The following is a 20,718-nucleotide window of genomic DNA, read 5'->3' as shown; positions in this document are numbered from 1 at the left end:
GGCACAGCAGAGCTTATGGCCACAGTGGATGGAGGGACCCTTGTCACAGAGCCAGGACAGAAAAGAGGGCTTGTAGTCGCTCACAGACCAGAGCACAGGCTAGGAAAGTAGTAAACATCTCTTCTTAGATCATATCACCTTGGAAGAACTGAAAACTTACAGGTCCCTAGAAGTATCTCTGAAAACAGCTGCACAAAACCCCTGAAGCTTGGTACCATGCACCCTCCACCCTGGAAGTAGAGCCCTACCTTAACAAAGAGTTAAAAAGTCAAGTAATAGACTGTGGGGGAGGGTGGGAAAGAGCAAATAATAGAAAACAAAACTCTGACTATGGAAAATTACTACGGTGACAAGGAAGATCAAACACACTGAAAAGAAGACAACAAAGTCTAAGTTTTTTACATCCCAAGCCTCCAAGAAAAATATGAATTGGTCTCAGGCCATGGAGGAGCTCAAAAATGATTTTGAAAATCATGTAAGAGAAGTAGAGGAAAAAATTGGGAAGTGAAATAAGAGTGATGCAAGAAAATCATGAAAAACAAGTCAACAGCTTGCTAAAGGGGACCCCCAAAATTCTGAAGCAAATAATAACTTAAAAAGCAGACTAACCCAAATGTTAAAAGAAGTCCAAAAACCAATTAGGAGAAGACTGCCTTAAAAAGCAGAACTGGCCAAATGGTAAAGGAGGTTCAAAAACTCACTGGAGAAAATCTTTAAAAATTAGAATAGTACAAATGGAAGCTAAAGACTTTATAAGAAACCAAGAAATTAAAACAAAACCAAAAGAGTAAAAAAAGAAGATAATGTGAAATATCTTACTGGAAAAAAAATAACTGACCTGGAAAATAGATCCAGGAGAGATAATTCAAAAATTATTGGACTACCTGAAAGCCATAATCAAAAAAGCACCTAGATATCATCTTTGAAGAAATTATCAAGTAAAACTGCCCTGAGATTCTAGAACCAGAGATTAAAATAGTCATTGAAAGAATCCATAGATCACCTCCTAAAAGAGATCCCAAGATGAAAACTGCCAGGAATATTGTAGCCAAATTTCAGAGTTCCCCGTTCAAGGAGAAAATATTGTAAACAGCCAAAAGAAATGTTTCAATCACCACGGAGCCATTGTTAGGATAGCACAAGATTTAGCAGCTTCTACATTAAAGGATCTGAAGATTTGAAATATGATATTCTGTATTGCAGAGGAGCTAGGATTACAACAAGAATCAACTACTCAGAAAAACTGAGTATAACCTTACAAGGGAAGAAATAAACATTCAATGAGATAGAGTACTTTCAAGCATTCTTGATGAAAAGACCACAGCTGAGTAGAAAATTTGACTTTCAAATACAAGACTCAAGAAAAGTATAGAAAGGTAAATAAATTAGGGACTTAATAAGGTTAAACTGTTTGTATTCCTACATGGGAAGATGATTTTTATTGCTTATAAGATCTTTCTCATTATTGGGAGAGTTAGAAGGAATATATATATATATATATATGTATATATATATATTATATATATAATATATATATATATATATATATATATATATATAATCAACAGAGGGCACAATGTGTGAGTTGAATATGAAAGGATCTTATCTAAAAATAAAATTAAGGGGTGAGAGAGCAATGTACTGGGAGAAAGAGAAAGGGAGAGGTAGAATGGGGTAAATTATCTCATGTCAAAGAGGCAAGAAAATGCTTTTCCAGTTGGGGGGAAGAGGGAAAAGGTGAAGGGGAGTGAGCAAACCTTACTTTCATCAGAATTGGCTCAAAGAGGGAATAACATACATACTTATTTGGGTATAGAAATCTATCTCACTCTACAGGAAAGTAAGAAGGGAAGGAGATAAGAGAAGGGGTGGGGTGATAGAAGGGAGGGCAAATTGGAAAGAACATATTCAGAAGCAAAACACTTTTGAGGAAGGACAGGATGAAAGGAGAGAGAATAAAATAAATAGGGTGAGGGGAATAGTTTGGAGGGAAATATAGTTAGCAATAGTAACTGTGAAAAAAAGTCTGAAGCAAGTTTTTTCTGATAAAGGCCTCATTTCTCTAACATATAGAGAATGGAATCAAATTTATAAAAATAAGAGCTATTCCTCATTTGATAAATGATCAAAAGATGTGATCAGTTTTCAGATGAAGTAATCGAAGCTATCTATAGCCATATAAAAAAGTACTCTAATTCACTATTGATTGAAGAAATGCAAATTAAAACAATTCTGAGCAGCTATCTCACATCTATTAGATTGGCTAATAGGGCAGAAAAGGAAAAGGACAAATGGTAAAGGAGATGTAGCATAAATGAGACATTAATGTGGAGTTATGGACCCTTGATGAACAGGATGCTCTCAGAAAAACCTGAAAAAACTTGCATTGGCTGATGCAAAGTGAAATGTAACATGTACAAAGTAATAGCAATATGGTAAGATGATCAGCTGTGAATGACTTAGCTATTCTCAGCAATACAATGAGACAAGACAACTCTGAAGGACTCATGATGAAAAATGCTATCCATTTCCAGAGAAAGAACTGATGGTATCTGAATATAGATTGTAGCATGCTTTTTAAAATTTATTTTTCTTGAGTTTTTTTGTCTATGTTTTCTTTCACAACATGAATATTATGGATATATTTTGCATGACTACACATGTATAACCTGTATTGAATTTCTTGCCTTCTCAGTGAGGGTGAGTAGGGAGGGAGGAAGAGAATTTGGAACTCCATGTTTTAAAAAATAAATGTTAAAAATTGTTTTTCTATGTAATTGGGGAAATTGAGGGGAAATATGATACTTTAAAAAAAAAGAACAAAAAGAAAATACTTGACAAAGTGATTGGACTGCTGGGGCTGGCCAGACATTTCTTTCTAATGGGTTTGCTTCAGTATTAAGATCATCATTTTCAAGGGCTTTACTAACCATTCTCACTCACATCAGGGCCCAACAGGACCAACATATAATAATATGGGATTTTTTATATTCCAGAAGACATTAGGGAAAAGTATCACCCTCACCAAACAAAGTTCAGGATGAGTGAATGAATAAAATTACAGAGAAGACAAATTCATTTGTCTTATCACCTTGTTTTTGTATATGACTCCAGTTAGCCTCAATATTGTGCAAACTTGATAATTAGCTCCTTGGAGACTTCAACCACTGTCTAGAATTAATTTTAAGCAAAGGCTTTCATCCAACACTTTCAGACATAGGTGTAGAGAAATACCAGAACAATGTAATGGGAATATGGATGCATCAAAGAACTGAATAAATAAGAAATTTGATCTACAGAGTATAGAAGAATCAAAGGAATTTGAAAATGCGAAGCAGGGACAGAAAGAATAAGAAAATATGAAAAATGGGTTTCTCTGTTTCAAATCCTTGCCCTCTCTGATCTTTTCTCCATGTAGCTGCCAAATTAATATTCTGAAAGCTCAAGTCTGATAACATTATTCTACCATAAGAGAAGTGTTGATGGCTCCCTATAACCTCTAGGATAAAATTCAGTCTTCTCTACGGCATTGAAAATTCTTCACAACATGATCCCAGCCCTTCTGTAGAGGATAATTTCACATTACCACCTAAACCACTTGATGTTACAGCCAAACTGGCCTCTTTGCTGTTGCCAATTTCATCTTCTGCCTCTAGGTTTTAAGACATCTTTTCCTCATCACTACTTAGAATCTCCTGTTCCCTTCAGGAGACTCCAAGCAAATGACATTTACTAGCCAAGTGTTTCATGATCGTGTTTGTGTTCTTTTTTCCCTACCAAAACTATCTTGTATTTACTTATCTGTTTTCATATATTTTCACTCCACTAGAACATAATCTCTCTTAGGGCAGGAACACATTTATTCTTATCTCTTTATCCCCAACATCTAGCACAGAGTCTATAACAAATTAGGTGCTTAATACTTTTTGGTTGAATTGAATAGAACTAAATTAAATGGAAAACAGAATATTAAAGATACAGAAAGAATACATACATATGCATGTAAAAACATCAAGAGAGATTTGGAACTTGAAAGGATACAGAGAAATATATAAGAGAATAAGAAAATGTAAAAGACCTGTGGGAAGGGAATGAAGCTTTCATTAAATCATTTCCATCACTTTACAAATCATAGTTTCAAAACTGTGTTTGGGGAAAATGAGGAGATTGATGTCTTTTGTTCTTAGAAAACAGGGAAAAGAACATTCACTTTCTCAGACCTCAAAAACAGCTAAATTGGCAGAAACTTGACTGCCATGAAAGGCTATTATTAAGCCCTTATCTCTGTGACATATTAAAGTCACAAGCTAAATATTTTTTGCCATATTAATGAGCAAATGAAAGGGAGAAGGCTATTTTTGCTACTTTGTAGACAAATGTCATGTTGAAGGAGATATTTAAAATACATTGGAAATGCTAAAATCACTTCAATATTTTACAATCACAGTCAATTAGTTTTCCTTATAGAAAGATATACCTTAGAGCCTTTCTGAAAGACATTCTTGGTGATGCCTATCTCTGCCATTAACTAAATGTTATACTTCTAGTATTCTAGTGAAGTAAGACTTGTGTTCTGTTTCCTATGACTATGTGACCCTACGTCAACCAAAGAACTTGGTCAGCCCTCTTGGTCATATTCTGGGGCATATGGTCAATTCCTGTTTGTTCAACAATTAAAAATACATATTATATGAAAGTTTTGACACAAGACACAGGTGAGTCAGCAAAGATAAATCCCTATCCTCCATTTTACCCCATAGATCTTTTAATTTTATGATTAAAAATATCTAAATTCATCTTCCATAGCTTCTATAAAATTCAGAACTCCCTTAAATGAAGAGACCTAGGCAAATGTATGAGGATAAAGATGTACAAATCCATCCCTGCTATTGCCATAGATACCACAAATCCATTTTCATGTCATCCCTGTCCAAGGGACCAGGTCTGATTTGATCCTTGGAGTCAGGTCTGTGGATTGCAATGAAACAAAGACATTTATATACTGAGGCAAATATTATTTATCAAGAAGCCTCTGAAGCTTTACTCCTCTGTGGAGGAAGAGATGGAGTCACCGGGGAGCAGCCAGAGCCTTAGCAATAGTTTGAGGTCAGTATGACTTTTGTCAGTCACCAGGGGACAAAGTCAGGTTACCAAAGTTGAGATAGCAACAAAGTTGAGATAGCACAGAGATAGATACCAAGACATGTTGATTTGAAATGGAATGAGGGTTAATTGGAATGTAAGAACAACAACAGAAAAAGGAGGATGAAAGCCAACAGGCAGCATGCCAAATATTATTAGGGAGAGCTGGAAACTCCAGGAACTTATAAAGGAGACAGGTTTCTGCATTATGTACCATGTCTCTCCTCACCTTTGTCTTGTTGGTGGTTCCAGGTGTCATTTTTCCATCTCCTTTCTCCTCTATTTCCCTCCCCCTCAAAACACATACTTCTCAAATGTTAAAGGACCTGATATATAGGTATTTGGGGACCATAAACTCCCAATGATGCAAAAGTCTCCTACTCGGTAGGAAAAATGTCATAGGTTCAGAGTTGGAAGAAATCTTATAGGTCAAAGAATCCACTGTTTCATTTTATAGACGATGAAGCTGAGACTATGAGGCTGATTTGCTCAGAGCCACACAACTAGTAGGAGAGACAGAATTTGAACCCATACCTTCCTGACTCTAAGTCCAGTGCTTTTTTCAATAAATAACAATTTAAGGTATGTGCAGCCATCTGAAGGTTTCAATAGTTAAATATTTCAAGTACCTATGATTTCATCATTATTGTTAGTACTCTTTCCAACAAGGAAGGTCAGAATTCCTCTACACCTTATAAGATTGTCTTCAAAGCTGATGTGGTAAGATGTCTCTCTATCTAGATTTATATCTAGATCTAGGTCTAGATAGAGATATCCCTCTATCTCTATCTCTATATCATCTCTCTCTGTGTGAGATGGTCTCTCTCTCTCTCTCTCTCTCTATCTAATGCCATAGATAATCTGAAAGTCAGTCTACTATATTAGGAAGGCAGAATTTGTGATTTCAAAGAGAATCTCATATGTGCCTAAAAGGTCCGGAACTGCAGGATATAAGGAATTCTCTAGGCAGAAGGCAGGAGAACTAAAGCATGTATTTACACTCCACAGTAACAATCCCACAAACCAGCATCCCCATTTTGATATTTTCATCAAAAGCTTCCAGGCCCAATAAGTCCGCCTCACAAGGGTTACCAGGAGGCCACAGAGAAACGAGATGGTATAAGGCAAAATCGTATACATGCTTCCCCTCTACGGTAAGAAGATTACCCACTGGCCTCCAGTCAGCTCTGCTACCGGCAGCTCAGCTTCGGCTGTAGGCGTCTCTAGCTCCAACCGGAAAAGGAAAGGAGGATCTTCAAGCTGTCCTCTCCCCTCTTATAGAGTTTTTGACATCATCAAGCGCCGCCTGAACGACCAGGGCTGATTGGTTCTTGACTTGGCGCCTCCCCCAGCGTAGACCACGTTAACACACCTCCCCTCAGCCAGCGCCACGACTCATCACACAGGAAGCTCTGGTCCTGCCCCGGAAGAACAAGCCCCAGCATCCAGGGAAGCTCAACGAGGTGAGCTGAGTCATTCAAAAAAACAAAGTCCATTCTGGCTACATCTACCTGACTTGCTAAGCAGTTAGTTTGATGAAAGGCATCACTGAGCTCATACTCAAAACTTTTCTAAACTGTTTTGGACTTCCTGGAGTTTGCCCTTCAATGGCAGAATCTCCACAATCCTAGAGTCATGGCCATACCTCAGTGAGACATCACATTAGGACTTTGGTGGAAGTTTTGATAGAATGAAAAGGGAGGGGAAAAGTCCACTATGTGCATTACAATACTTAGTTCTGTACTATGTCACAGCTTCAAGGGAAATCCTTCCTTTAATAAACCTAATTTCTCATACTTCTCACCTCCCAGTAAAAGTTTCTTCTGATCTAACATGCATGCCCTTTCTTGTTTTCTGTGAAGACGTGGACATCAGGTCTATATTTAATTATTATGCACCTCATGAACTGGCAGTTCAACGTGAGGAAACCATGGCCAAGGTTTTAAATGCTCACTGGAGCAAGATGAACTGGCAGTCACCAATAAAATAGAAAAGCATTCTGTATTATTCACTGCTACAGCAGTCCCTGTAAAAGTCTTTTGGAAACTGTGCTCATTTTATTGGTCAGCTTAATACAGGGACATTTCTTCACAGTCTGCTCATGGGAAAAATAGTGATAAAAATGAATACTATTAACTGTTAAAAAAATTCACAGTATGTTGCATTCATGTCAGGTAGAACAATCTCTCCATTTATAAGTAAAAATGGTTTTTTACGCTTGCTAAAATTCTATATGTGTGCAATTGTTTCTGTTTAGTGATACGTTTTAAAGACTTAGGTTGTCCTTGTTTGGACATCTGTCTCCTAATGCCTCCTTGGTGGATGATAAAAACAGCATTATGAAAGAGGACACTGAGCAAATCAATAGCATAGAGTACTGGCTGTTAATCCAACTAGGAGTGGGCCAAACCTCATCCTACCTCACTTCTATTATAGAGATGAAAAGAGATCCCTGCATTGGTCTAAAAGCCCTATAATTCCTATATCTTCGTCAGGGAATTAATTGTTTTTTACATTTCTCTGGGAAAATCTTATCAACTAAGAAGGGTCCAAATGGGCATCCATACTTTGTTCACTGATGATAAGCCAAGGGAAGGCACTAATGTATACCAGCTTTATATTCAAGCCTTGAGGGGCTCAGTGTTAATTTTCTGATATTGCTGTACAGAATCTGGAGAATGGGTTTGATCAGAACAGATGGAAAAGCAAGTACCTTGCATCCTTGCATAAGACCTTAATGTTTCTGAGGTAAATACATGGTGCTATGGATAGACTGTTGTATCTTTATTCAGGAAGATCTGAGTTCGAATATGGTCTTATTTAATATCTGTCTAATCCTGAACAAGTCACTTATTTTATGTTTGATTCAGTTTCTTCTTTCACCAAATGAGGATAATAATAGCACCTACATCCTCCTATGGTTGTTGTGAAGAAAAAGTGAGTACATATTTATAAAGTGCTTTCCAAACCTCAAAACACAATATAAATGCTAACTATTAATGTGATAAGATTTTTTGTTGACTTTCCCCTCAAATACCCAAAAGATGCACCTTCACTCATTAAAAATAGTAACCACAAATTAGGGCTTCACAGATAACAAGAAGTAAGAAATTAAGACAATTGCTTAAAGCAGCAGTCCTCAAAACTGCCTGGTACTGGTTAAGAAACAGGGGTGTGGATCAGTGGAATAGGATAGGTACACAAATAGGTGAAATCAACAAGTTTAGCAATCTACTCTTTGATAAACCCAAAGAGGCCAGTTTCTGAGCTAATAATTCACTATTTCACAAAAACTGTTGGGAAAATTGGAAAATGGTAGGGCAAAAACTGGGCATAGACCAATATCTTACACCATATACCAAAATAAAGTCAAAATGGGTTCATGATTTAGGAGTAAAAATTGATACTCTAAGTAATTTGGGAAAGCAAGGAATAGTTTACTTATCAGATTTGTGGAAAAGTAAAGAATTCATGACCCAACAAGAGATAGAGAGCATTACAAAATGCAAAATGGATAATTTTGATTATGTCAAATTGAAATGTTTTTGTACAAAAAAAGCCAATGCAACAAGAATTAGGAGGGAAGCAGAAAATTGGGAGAAAATCTTTGCAACTAGTATCTCTGATAAAGGCCTCATCTCTAAAATATACAGGGAACTGAGCCAAATATATAGGAATACAAGCCATTCCCCAATTGAGAAATGGTCAAAGGATATGAACAGGCAGTTTTCAGAGGAAGAAATTAAAGCTATCTACAGGCATATGGAAAAATGCTCTGGATCACTGCTGATTAGAGAAATGCAAATCAAAACAACTCTTAGATACCACATCTCTCCTGTCAGATTGGCTAAAATAACAAATCAGGAGAATGATAAATGCTGGAAAGGATGTGGGGAAATTGGAACATTGTTGCATTGCTGGTGGAGTTGTGAGCTGATCCAGCCATTTTGGAGGGCGGTTTGGAACTATGCCCAAAGGGCTATAGAAATGTTCATACCCTTTGACCCAGCAATACCACTTCTAGGGTTGTATCCCAAAGAAATCATGCAAGCGGAAAAAGGACCCATATGTACAAGAATATTTATAGCGGCTCTCTTTGTGGTAGCCAAGAATTGGAAATCAAAGGGATGCCCATCAATTGGGGAATGGCTGAACAAACTGTGGTACATGAAGGTAATGGAATACTATTGTGCCATAAGAAATGGGGATGATGCAGACTTCATAACAACCTGGAAAAACCTACACGACATAATGCTGAGTGAGTGGAGCAGAGCCAGGAGAACATTGTGCACAGCCACAGATATATGGATTCCATGAGGACCAACCCTGACAAACTGCGCTTTTCTCAGCAACCTAAGGGGCAAGGACAACTCCAGGGGACTCACGATGGAGAATGCTATCTTCATCGAGACAAAGAACTGCAAAGTTTGAATACAGACTGAGGCACACTTCATGCTCCCTTTTCTGCTTCTCTTTTGTTTTTGTTTTTGGGTTTTTTTTTTTATGGTTCTGTTTCTTCTTTCTCATGATTCATTCCATTGGTCAAAATTCTTCTCCACGACTTGACTAGTGCATAAATTAATTCAATGCGAAGTTATACATGACAGTTATATGAGACTTCATGCCGTCTTGGGGAAGGAGGGGAGAGGGAGGGGAGAAAAACTGGAACTCAAAACTATGTAGAACCGTGCGTGGTAAACTAAAAATAAATAAAGAAATTTATAAAAAAAAAGAAATTAAGACAATTGCTTTAATAATTCATGTCAACCTCTTAATTTTTTGTTTAACTTAAGGGAGTCAACAGACATATTACTCACAAAGGTCCGAGGGAGAGAAGGGAATGAGCTTTGTACCTGCCATTTTGAGTTCCCTGTAGTGCCATATTAATAACATTCATATGGTGCATCGTTAGTTACTAGATAATTTGTTGAAAGAACCTTATGTGGTAAGTAATATGGACATTAATGCCCCCATTATACAGATGAGGAAATTTAAGTGCAAAGATGGGAACTGGTTTGTCACAAATCATGCAGACCTACTAAGTGTCAGAGCTATAGAGCTATGATTTGAATACAGGTAGAATTTTTTTTGTTTTTATTCCAAGGTCCATGAGCTATACATGATATATTGCTAAAAATGGAGTCAGAGAAACCTGGGTTTGAATACCAACTTTATATTTATTTTATTATATTTTATATATTATATAATATATTATAATATTATTATTATTATATTATACCAACATATATTTATTAACTCTATGACCCTCAGGAAGTCACTTAACCTTAGTTTTCCTCATCTGTAAAATAACAATAAGAATTGTGGTACTTACTTCATATTGTTTTTGTGTCAGGAACAAATTAGCTTGTTTATTTATCTTGTTCCTTCCTGATCTAAATTCTGTGATCCCATGTAGAAAAATGTCAATACAAACAACCAAGGAGAACAAAATGGAAGAACTCAGCAGGCATACCTAACCTTTGGCACCAATTTTGAGTTGAATACAGTCACAGGTTATTTGCTCTACGCAACACTCCCTGAAATGTATTTTTTGCCTTTTACTTTTGTTTTATACAAGGCTTAAATCATTCATTGAAACACCTGGATATGATGCCAGAACAATTAATGGGTATATTTTCCTCTTGATTTGCACAGTCAACTCTAGTTAATGTCTGTGGGTATTTCCTATATGCACCAAGGACAAACTGTCATGAAAAATCTCTAGTTCAATTTTTGGAAATGCATGCAATTCCACTACACAGAGGACAAAGTACTTGAATTATCCAAGCTGCACAATTAACTAATACCAGTGATTTCATGTTCATCCTTAAAAACCTTTGACTCCCTTACTCATATATCCTCATTTTAGGGATGTTTCTATCTATCTATCTATCTATCTATCTATCTATCTATCTATCTATCTATCTATCTACTGATCTACCTATCTAATCTATCTTTTCAGAAAGAATCTTTATTGTCCTAATGAGTATATGTAAAACATTTAAGTTATTCATTATTTTCCTCCTTGGTTACTTATAAGGATTGAGAAAGTTCAAGGACATTAGACATCTACATCAATGGATGTTGGAAGAATTTACAAATTATAGGCTGGTAAATGACTTCAAATCCATATAAAATCTTATTACATATTCTTAAACTCTTGCTCATTGAATAATTAGAAAAGTAAATATTAGTTATAGAAACAAGATGGCTTTATTAAAAGCATGTCATGACAGATTATTTCCATTCATGTTACTGTTACCAGATCAGGGCAATTCTGTTGATATAGTTTACCTAGATTTCAACAAAACATTTTAAAAAGTCATTTCCCATGCTATTCTTCGGTACAGATTGGAGTGGTGTGAGCTAGTACATTTAGAACAGGTTGAATAATTGCTCTCAACACTAGTAATTAAAGTCTCAATGTCAACTTGTATGTAAATCTCTATAGTGGAATTCCCACGAACTATGGACTAGTGCTTTTGTGCTCTAAAAACTTTACCAAACATTTGAATGAAGGCTTATCAAATTTGTAGATGTCACAAATCTGGAGGAGGTAGCTAATAAGTGGAATTACAAATCAAGATTAAATAAAAAGATATAGAGAAGCTAGAAAATTGCCCAAATCTATTAAATGCAATCCAATTGAGTTAATGGTAAATTCCTTCATTTATGTTTTTAAAAATCAACTTTGGTGGCATAACATTCAGTAGCATAAGTATTACTAGATGATAATTTAGGTGAAATTAATTGTGAATGTATACACAAATATGGAATTATTTTGTATGAGTGTGATGTCATCTGATTCTCATCATATCCAGTTCTTCCCTATTTCTTTTTTTTAAGCATATTGAAGCTACATAGGAATACTATTTCTGTACAATGTCCAAGGCTCTTTTTTCCTTACTCTGAAATATGTCTCCAATAGGTCTTTCACCATCTTCTCCTATTCCCAACTTTTCAACTAAAGTCAACAAGGATAAAAACTTATGTTGATTTAATTTGGAGGATCTTATCAAATTCTTCAGAGAATCAAACTCTTCATCACCTCTAACCAGTGTTGGTATATGAGGTAATTAATTTTATGGTAGTGCTTTTGCAAATACTGTTATGTTCACTGCAATATGTAATGGGCAAATATTCCATAAAATTAGGCTTTTTTGTTGTTTTGGATATGTGACAAAACTAACTCTCTATTATGCCTCTATTGTTGATCATTCTTTGTACTTGAAGAGGAACAATGACATTGTAATATCGAAGTATATTGAGTTGGACTGTGACTGATCAGCTCAATATGAGTTCAGAAGGCCCTACCACAGGTCAGACATGAATAATGCATTTGACCACTTGCTGTGGAGATGTCTTCAGATTTCCACATCTCACATCTCCTTTGTGCTACTGCGATTCTGCTTTGCTCATAAAGCATAAGCTTTCTTTGATGCAGGCACGCCATACTGACAAGATTCTTGCCAGCATCTTCCTTAATTGGCTGATCTTTCAAATGGAAGATGATCATTTTTTCCGGGAGCCAATGTGGCTTCAGAAAGAACCTAGAAATGTTTGATATGGTATTTGCTACCCAACAACTCCAGGAAAAATTAGAGGAGCAGAAGAGAGGTGTGTGTACAACATTTGCTGACCTAATCAAGGCCTTTGATGCTGTTCGTAATGAGGGTTTGTGGAAGATCGAGGCAAAAAATTTGTTGCTCAGAGAAGTTCATCAGTGTTGTATGGCAGTTTCATAATGGCATCCTTATGTCTCTGTTTAATTCTCAGAGGAGGACCTGAAAACTACCCTTCCCTTTAAAAATTGTTTATTTATTTTTAGTTTCCAACATTCACTTCCATAAGATTTTTAGTTCCAAATTTTCTCCCTCTCTCCCCCTCCCCTGTCCCCAAGATGGTGTGCAATCTGATATAGGCTCTACATACACAATCATATTAAACATATTTTCACATTAGTCATGTTGTAAAGAAGAAGTAGAACCAATGGGAGGAAGCACCAGAAAGAAGAAACAGAAAGAGAGAGAGAGAGAGAGAGAGAGAGAGAGAGAGAGAGAGAGAGAGAGAGAGAGAGAAAGAGAGAGAGACTATTCCTATGCTGTCTAGTGTTTTTGGTAGGGATGGGTATTCTATTTTGTTGAAAGCTTTTTCTGCATCTATTGAGATGAGATGAGATGAGATGTGTGTGTGTGTGTGTGTGTGTGTGTGTGAGAGAGAGAGAGAGAGAGAGAGAGAGAGAGAGAGAGAGAGAGAGAGAGAGAGAGAATAGTATGTTTTGATCTGCATTCAGACTCCATAGTTCTTTTTCGGGATATGGATAGTATTTTCCATCATGAGTCCTTTGGAGTTGTCTCAGATTCTTGCATTGCTAAGAAGAGGTTAAGTCTATCAAAGTTAGTCATCGCACAATGTTGCTGTTACTGTGTATAATGTTCGGGTTCTGCTCACTTCACTCAGCATCAGTTCACGTAAATCTGTCCAGGTTTTTGTGAAGTCCTTCTGCTCATCATTTCTTACAGAACAGTAGTTTTCCATTACATTAGTACATCACAACTTGTGCAGCCATTCCCCAATTGATAGGTATCCCCTCAATTTTCAATTCTTTGCTACCACAAAAAGAGCTGATATAAATTTTTTTTGTATGGGTGGATCCTTTTTATGATCTCTTTGGGATACGGCCCTAGAAGTGGTATTGCTAGATCAAAGGGTATGAACAGTTTTATAGCCCTTTGAGCATAGTTTTAAATTGTTCTAGAATGTTTGGATCAGTTCACAACTCCACCAACAATACCTTAGTGTTCCAATTTTCCCACATCTTCTTTAACATTCATCATTTTCCTGTTTTGTAATTTTAGCCAATCTGATAGGTGTGATGTGGTATCTCAGAGCTGTTTTGATTTGCATTTCTCTAATCAATAGTGAATTAGAACATTTTTTTCATATGACTATGGCTAGCTTCAATTTCTTCATCTGAAAACTGCTTGTTCATATGGTTTGACCATTTATCGATTGGGAAATGACTTGTATTCTTCTAAATTTGACCCAGTTTTCTATATATTTTAGAAATGAGGTCTTTATCAGAGACTCTAGTTGTAAAAATTGTTTCCCATCTTTCTGTTTCCCTTCTACTCTTGGTTGCGTTGGTTTTGTGCAAAAACATTTTAATTTTATATAATCAAAATTACCCATTTTGAATTTCATAATGTTTTCTATTTCTTGTTTGGTCATAAGTTCCTCTGTTCTTCATAAATCAGAAGGGTAAACTATTCCTTGCTCACCTAGTTTGCTTATAGTATCAACCTTTATATCTGAATCATGTACCCATTTTGACTGTTTCTCAGTATATGGTATAAGATGTTGGTCTATGCCTAGTTTCTGCCATACTATTTTTCATTTTTCCTGGAAGTTTTTTTCAATAGTGAGTTCTTATCCCAGAAGCTAGAGTCTTTGGCTTTATCAAACAGTAGATTACTATAGTCATCGAGTACTGTCTTGTGTACCTAACCTATTACAGATCCACCACTCTATTCTTAGCCAATACCAAGTGGTTTTGAAGACTGAGGTTTTATAATACAATTTTGGGTAAGTCTAGGCCACCTTTCCTTGCATTTCTTTTCATTAATTCCCTTGAAATTCTGGAACTTTTATTCTTTCAGGTAGATTTTGTTATGTTTTTTCTAGCTCTATAAAATATTTTTGGTAGTTCGATTGGTATAATACTGAAGAAGTAAATTAATTTAGGTAGAATTGTCATTTTATGATATTTACTCAGCCTGCCCATGAGCAATTGATATTTTTCCAATTATTTAAATCTGAGTTTATTTGTGTGAAAAGTGTTTTGTAATTGTGTTCAAATAGTTCCTGGGTTTGATTTGTCAGGAAGATTCCCAAATATTTTGTAATGTCTATAGTAACTTTAAGTGGAGTTTCTCTATTTCTTGCTGTTGGGCTTTGTTAGTAATATAGAAATGCCAATGTTTTATGTGAGTTTATTTATATTCTTTAACTTCGCTAAAGTTGTTTATTATTTCAAGTAGTTTTAATTGATTCTGTAGGATTCTCTAAGTATACCATCATATCATCTGCAAGGAGTAATAGCTTTGTTTATTCTTTGACTATTCTAATTCCTTCAATTTCTTTTTGCTTCTCTTATTGCTAAAGCTAACATTTCTAGTACCATACTGAATAACAGTGATGATAATGGAAATTTTTGTTTCACCCTTGATCTTATTGGAAATGCTTCTAGCTCATCCCCCTTACATATTATGCTTGCTGATTCTTTTAAATAGAACCTGTCATTTTAAGGAAGACTTCATTTATTCCTATGCTCTCTAGTGTTTTTAATAGGAATGGGTATTGTATTTTGTCAAAAGCTTTTTATGCATCTATTGAGATAATCATATGATTTCTGTTAGTTTTGTTGTTGATATTATCCTTCCCTTTAAATGTAACTGCCTTTTATCTTCTTGTATTATTTATGGTGAGAGTGTCAAGACTGACATGGTTCATTGCTTCCACTAGCATATCCACTCATTCATTATCACAGAAGAATCCTACATTTAATCTACCAACAAATAAGCTAATGTTTATAGATGGTCTAAAATCTCTTTGATTCTTAGAACCTGCTTCTCCCTTTTACATTACTCTGTCATGTTCACTGCAGGATCAGAAGGAAGCTGAACATACTGAGCACCACTTTTTAAATTTGTCTTTGTTTCATGGCCATAGAGCTCCTCACCAAAAAGCCAGCTTGCTTGTCCTAAGTCTCTATGTATTTGGACAGGCTTGTCCTTAGAAAACAAACACAATCTGTTATTACCTCTGTACTTGATGACTTTCCAGTACAGTAGAACCTGACAGAGCTTATCTTCTACTGACACAATTTTCAAAAGCCAGGATCCTCTTCACATCACAATAAGGCATTAGAAAAGATTTTTGTGAAGGACCAGAATTTTAGTGAACTGAAAGTTCAATGACAGTCAATGAAGCAATGTGTCAGTGAAAAACAAACAAATAAACAAAAACAAAGAAGGGAAAAACAATAAGAACATAGGGTGCCATAAAAAGCAAAATACCCAGAACTGAGGATATGACAGTGCCAGTGTAATCTTCTCATATCAAAACACCCCAGTAACATTGTGTTCAGTTCTGGACATCAGTTTTAAGGAAAGACAGTAACAAATTGGAGAATGTCCAAAGGAAGTCCAGTCACATTTTAAGCTTTTAAGTAATACTTGTTGACTGATTGATCAACTCAAGACTGTCTCATAGGAGGATCAAGTGAAAAGATATGGACATTTAATTTGTGAGAAAGTAGAATTAGAGAAAATGTAGTAGTTTTCTTCCAGTATCTGAAATGGTATTATACAGTAGAATGATTAGATTGGTTTTTTATTCTGCTTGGCTCCAGGCAGTGGAAATGAGAGCAATGGGTAGAAGCTGTGGAACTGATGTGTTAGCCTAAACATGAGGTGTAACTTCTAGTAATATTAAATGTCCCAGTTGCATCGGAGATAATGAGTTCTTCACAATAAAGTTCTTTACATAAAGATTTGATGTTGATGAATTAAATATGGTATGGACAGTAAGTATTTAAGTATTGAACTAGTCAGATGGCTTATGATGTCCCTTCCACTCTGGATTTCTATTAATCCATGATATATTTTTAAAGTAGTGGGAATAAAATTGAAACAAAATTTAATAAAGCAGTATTGCTCCTTAGGAAAAGAGGAATATGAGAAAGAGAGAGAGAGAGAGAGAGAGAGAGAGAGAGAGAGAGAGAGAGAGAGAGAGAGAGAGCAGCTAGGTGGTGTAGTGGATAGATCACTGGGCCTGGATTCAGGAAGACTCATCTTTGTGAGTTCAAAAATGGCCTCTGATACTTATTAGCTGTGTGACCCTTAGCAAATCACTAAACCCTGTTTGCCACAGTTACCTTATCTATAAAATGAGTTGGAGAAGGAAATGGCAAACCACTCCAGTATCTTTGCCAAGAAAACCCCAAAAAGGGTAATGAAGAGTTGAACATGACTGAAAAAAAATGACTCAACAAATATATATGTGTGTATATAGTATATACATATACATATACATATGTACATATACATATACATATACATACACACACAGGTGCAGTGATGCCAAAGTCGGCAAAACTCAAAACCAGTCTAATGATGATTTTAATTAATAACATCATTCCTGGTGACCTGACATGGAAGCCTATCTTCCTCCCAGTGGTAGAGAAGTGAGAGTTATAGTTATGGAATGTTATATGCATTGTCAGCTGAAACCACTCTGCCTATTGACTTTAATATTTTCTTTCCTACAGGAAGGGTTCATTTGCTAAGAATCTGGGGGATGGTGTTAGGGAATGAATATTGCATAAATACAGAATATAACATTGTAATGTAGAAATTTAAAAAGCACTGTCCTCGATGCTTGGTGGAGGCAAAGCACAATAAATAAGATGGAGTCCTTATTCTCATAAAGCTTACAATCTAACAAGGGGACTGCTACAAAACACTACCAGGATACAAAACCAATGTGTTAAGTGTGTTGGAAAGGTATAAACAGATGTTATTCAATGACTGAGTAAAGAAAGATAATTTATAACTTCAGCATCATGCCATTCTAATCTGCAAGCTGTGGATTGGAAAATTGGATAATTGTCACTTTCCTCCTTTCCTAGCATGACATGTGCATCTGTCCATGACTAGTTATGACTTGCATATGTACAAAATCATCAATCTTTGAGAAGTATTCAAAAGTATTCAGTGGATTAAAAATACATTAGTTTGACATTCCTCTGTTTTGTTTTCGGTTTTCCACTGATGAAGGAAAAATGGTCTTGAGTAGCGTCCATTGCTGAATGAATGGAGCCTATCAGTATATAACTGCATTCCATTATACAGGAAGTGGAAACTCTTTAACACATTCAGAATTGGTTTCCATGAACATGTTACACTAAGGTTATGGTAATCTTAAATGCTTAGGAAATGTTTCCAAGTTCAATTTATTAATTTCTTCTCTTGATCTTAGATTTTCTATGTGTCACAGAGCATAAAGCACTGGATCTGGAGGTAGGAAGATCTGAGATCAAATCTGGCCCTAGACACTTACTAGCTGTTTTACCCTAGGCAAGTCACTTAGCTCCTGTTTGCCTCAGTTTCCTCATCTATAAAATGGGAATGATAACAGTACCCACCTCCCAGGATCGTTGTGTGGATCAAATAAGACGGTAATTATTACGTGCATAGCATAATGCCAGGCACATAGTAAGCACTATATAAATGTTAGCTATCATTATTAAAGTGTTTATCTAAGGAAACTTCAAATGTATGGGGATGCTTAGTAGCTCATACAGCTCAATTCAGTCACTTTTGCAATTTGAGTTGGCATTTGATCTGTGATTTTATAGGCAAAGTTTGAAACTTACCTTCCTTCATCTGGATGCTACTTGTCTATGTCTTTAATGAGTTCTAGAGAGTGACTTGAAGCATATTACAACTTAACAGATCTCTTTTATCGTTGATGTAGACAGTTCCTCCATTAGTATAGATAGCAATCCATTCATGCTATCCTTGGCAATTCTTGCCCATGCTCTTTTATGGACCCTCCCTATAGAGGTTAAGCAAATATCAGGGCCAAGATTTGAACACTGATCTTTCTGATTCCAAGAACAGAACACTACCCACTACACAATGCCTTGCATTTTAAAACTTTTTTATGCACCTTTAGTTAAATGTTGATTGAATCTGTGAAGATGGAGAAAGTGTAATTTTTCTTAGGTCGGAAGGTTCATTTTAATTACAGTGAATTCCCTCTTGAATGTAATATGAAGTAAGAACACATAGTAACGTTTTACATCAAAAAATCATGATGTATATTTTCCACAGCTGCCCAAATAGGTTTGTGGTGTCAGTCATCTTTATTTCCTTAAAAAATTACTTCAATGAGGTTAAATATGTTGCCTGAGATCACAGGAGTCAGAATTGAAGTAAGATTGGGAGTGAGTATTCCCTGCTAAACCTTCATTGTTCAGACCCCAAGACTAAGCTCTTTTCTTCCTTGCAACTCTTTATTTTATTGTCTCATTATGAAATTTCTTGACTGTCTTATGAGTCTCATTTCCCGTCAAGAATGTGTCACTCGAGATCCATGTAACCTGTCTAACAAAGAGACTGGTGACTAATCAGAAAAAACTCCTTGGGGAAAGAATGAAGACAGCTGAAATAATAGGAACAACAAACTTTAGTTTTATGTTAAAGACTTCAAAGATAAATAAACTATAGATTTGTGGTGTGCCAAGGGAAAGCTGAAAAGAAGAGTGTTAAGATGACTTCACCCAATACTGAGAATATCTGAGAAAACAGATCTAATGGCTTTTCTCTCTCTGTCACATATTCCGTTGTATCTCATATGAGAAAACTAAAAAAAGTGTTAATACTTTTTGACAGAACTAGAAAATATTAATACCGCCATTTTACAGAGGAAGAAACCGAGGCTTAGAGAGTTTAAATTACTTTCCCATGGTCACAAACCTAGTAAGAGCTAGAGCCACAGTAGGAAAGGAAGACTCTACTTACCCTGGCTCTGATACGTTACCTGCCACACCGCATTGACTCTAAATAGTGGACTTGGACATTTTGTAATATACTTAAAATGAATATCCACACTCAATAAGTAACATGAAGATTTGCTTAGAATAAGTGAATGATTAAAAACAGATGGCCAGTCATATGATAAGAGCAATCTCTTCCTAACCCGTCTTCCAGCCTCCATTTTCTCCCCTCTGCAGTCCGTCCTCTGTAAAGTTACCAAAGTTTTATTTCTAAAGTAGATGTTTGTTTGTGTCATCCTCCTGCTCAAGAGGCACTAGAGATTCCTGATTGCTTCTGAGAGAAGATAAAAACTCCTTTGTCTGATGTTTTTAGTCCTTCACAATGGTGCTCCAACCTACCATCCCAGAAATTAGTATATATTCTTTCCATTAGTTCATACCATGTTCCAGCCAAACCAGATTATTTGCTCTTCCTCACATGTGATATTTCATTTCCCACATCCATGGTAATTATAAACTTCATATTGTTTGATATCCTATGTATAATGATAGGAATCCAATGTGGAGTCACTTAGGCTAAATAGTTCCAATATCCATAGGAGCACGTAGGAGCACATAGGAGAAAAACAGTTTTCACTTTTCTTATATGTGTCGGGGGAGAGGGGTTGCAGCTTTTTAATTGGATGAACTTTTGACCTGCTGCAGGGAACTTAAGTTGAGCTCCTTCTATTGCCTTAGATAGATAATATTAGATAATCCCCACCCCCATGTGTGGTCCCAATAAAGAATCTTTCTATACCTGAGCTTCACTCAAACCTCATGTCTATAAGTGATGCCAAGAATTTTTCATCTGAATCTGATTAGGAATACCTATTCCTAAATCTAGCACCTACTACCTATTCTTAACTAAGCCCATTCTTAGGGTATATAATTTTGTCACCCAAACCCCAACTCTGAGAGTGTTTTTCTTAAACGTGTTTCTTTCACTTTCAAGCTGGGGTAAGTTACCTGCA

This window comes from Trichosurus vulpecula, chromosome 8 (genome assembly GCF_011100635.1).
Source record: "Trichosurus vulpecula isolate mTriVul1 chromosome 8, mTriVul1.pri, whole genome shotgun sequence".
Lineage (NCBI taxonomy): Eukaryota > Metazoa > Chordata > Mammalia > Diprotodontia > Phalangeridae > Trichosurus > Trichosurus vulpecula.
This window is presented reverse-complemented; position numbering follows the sequence as displayed.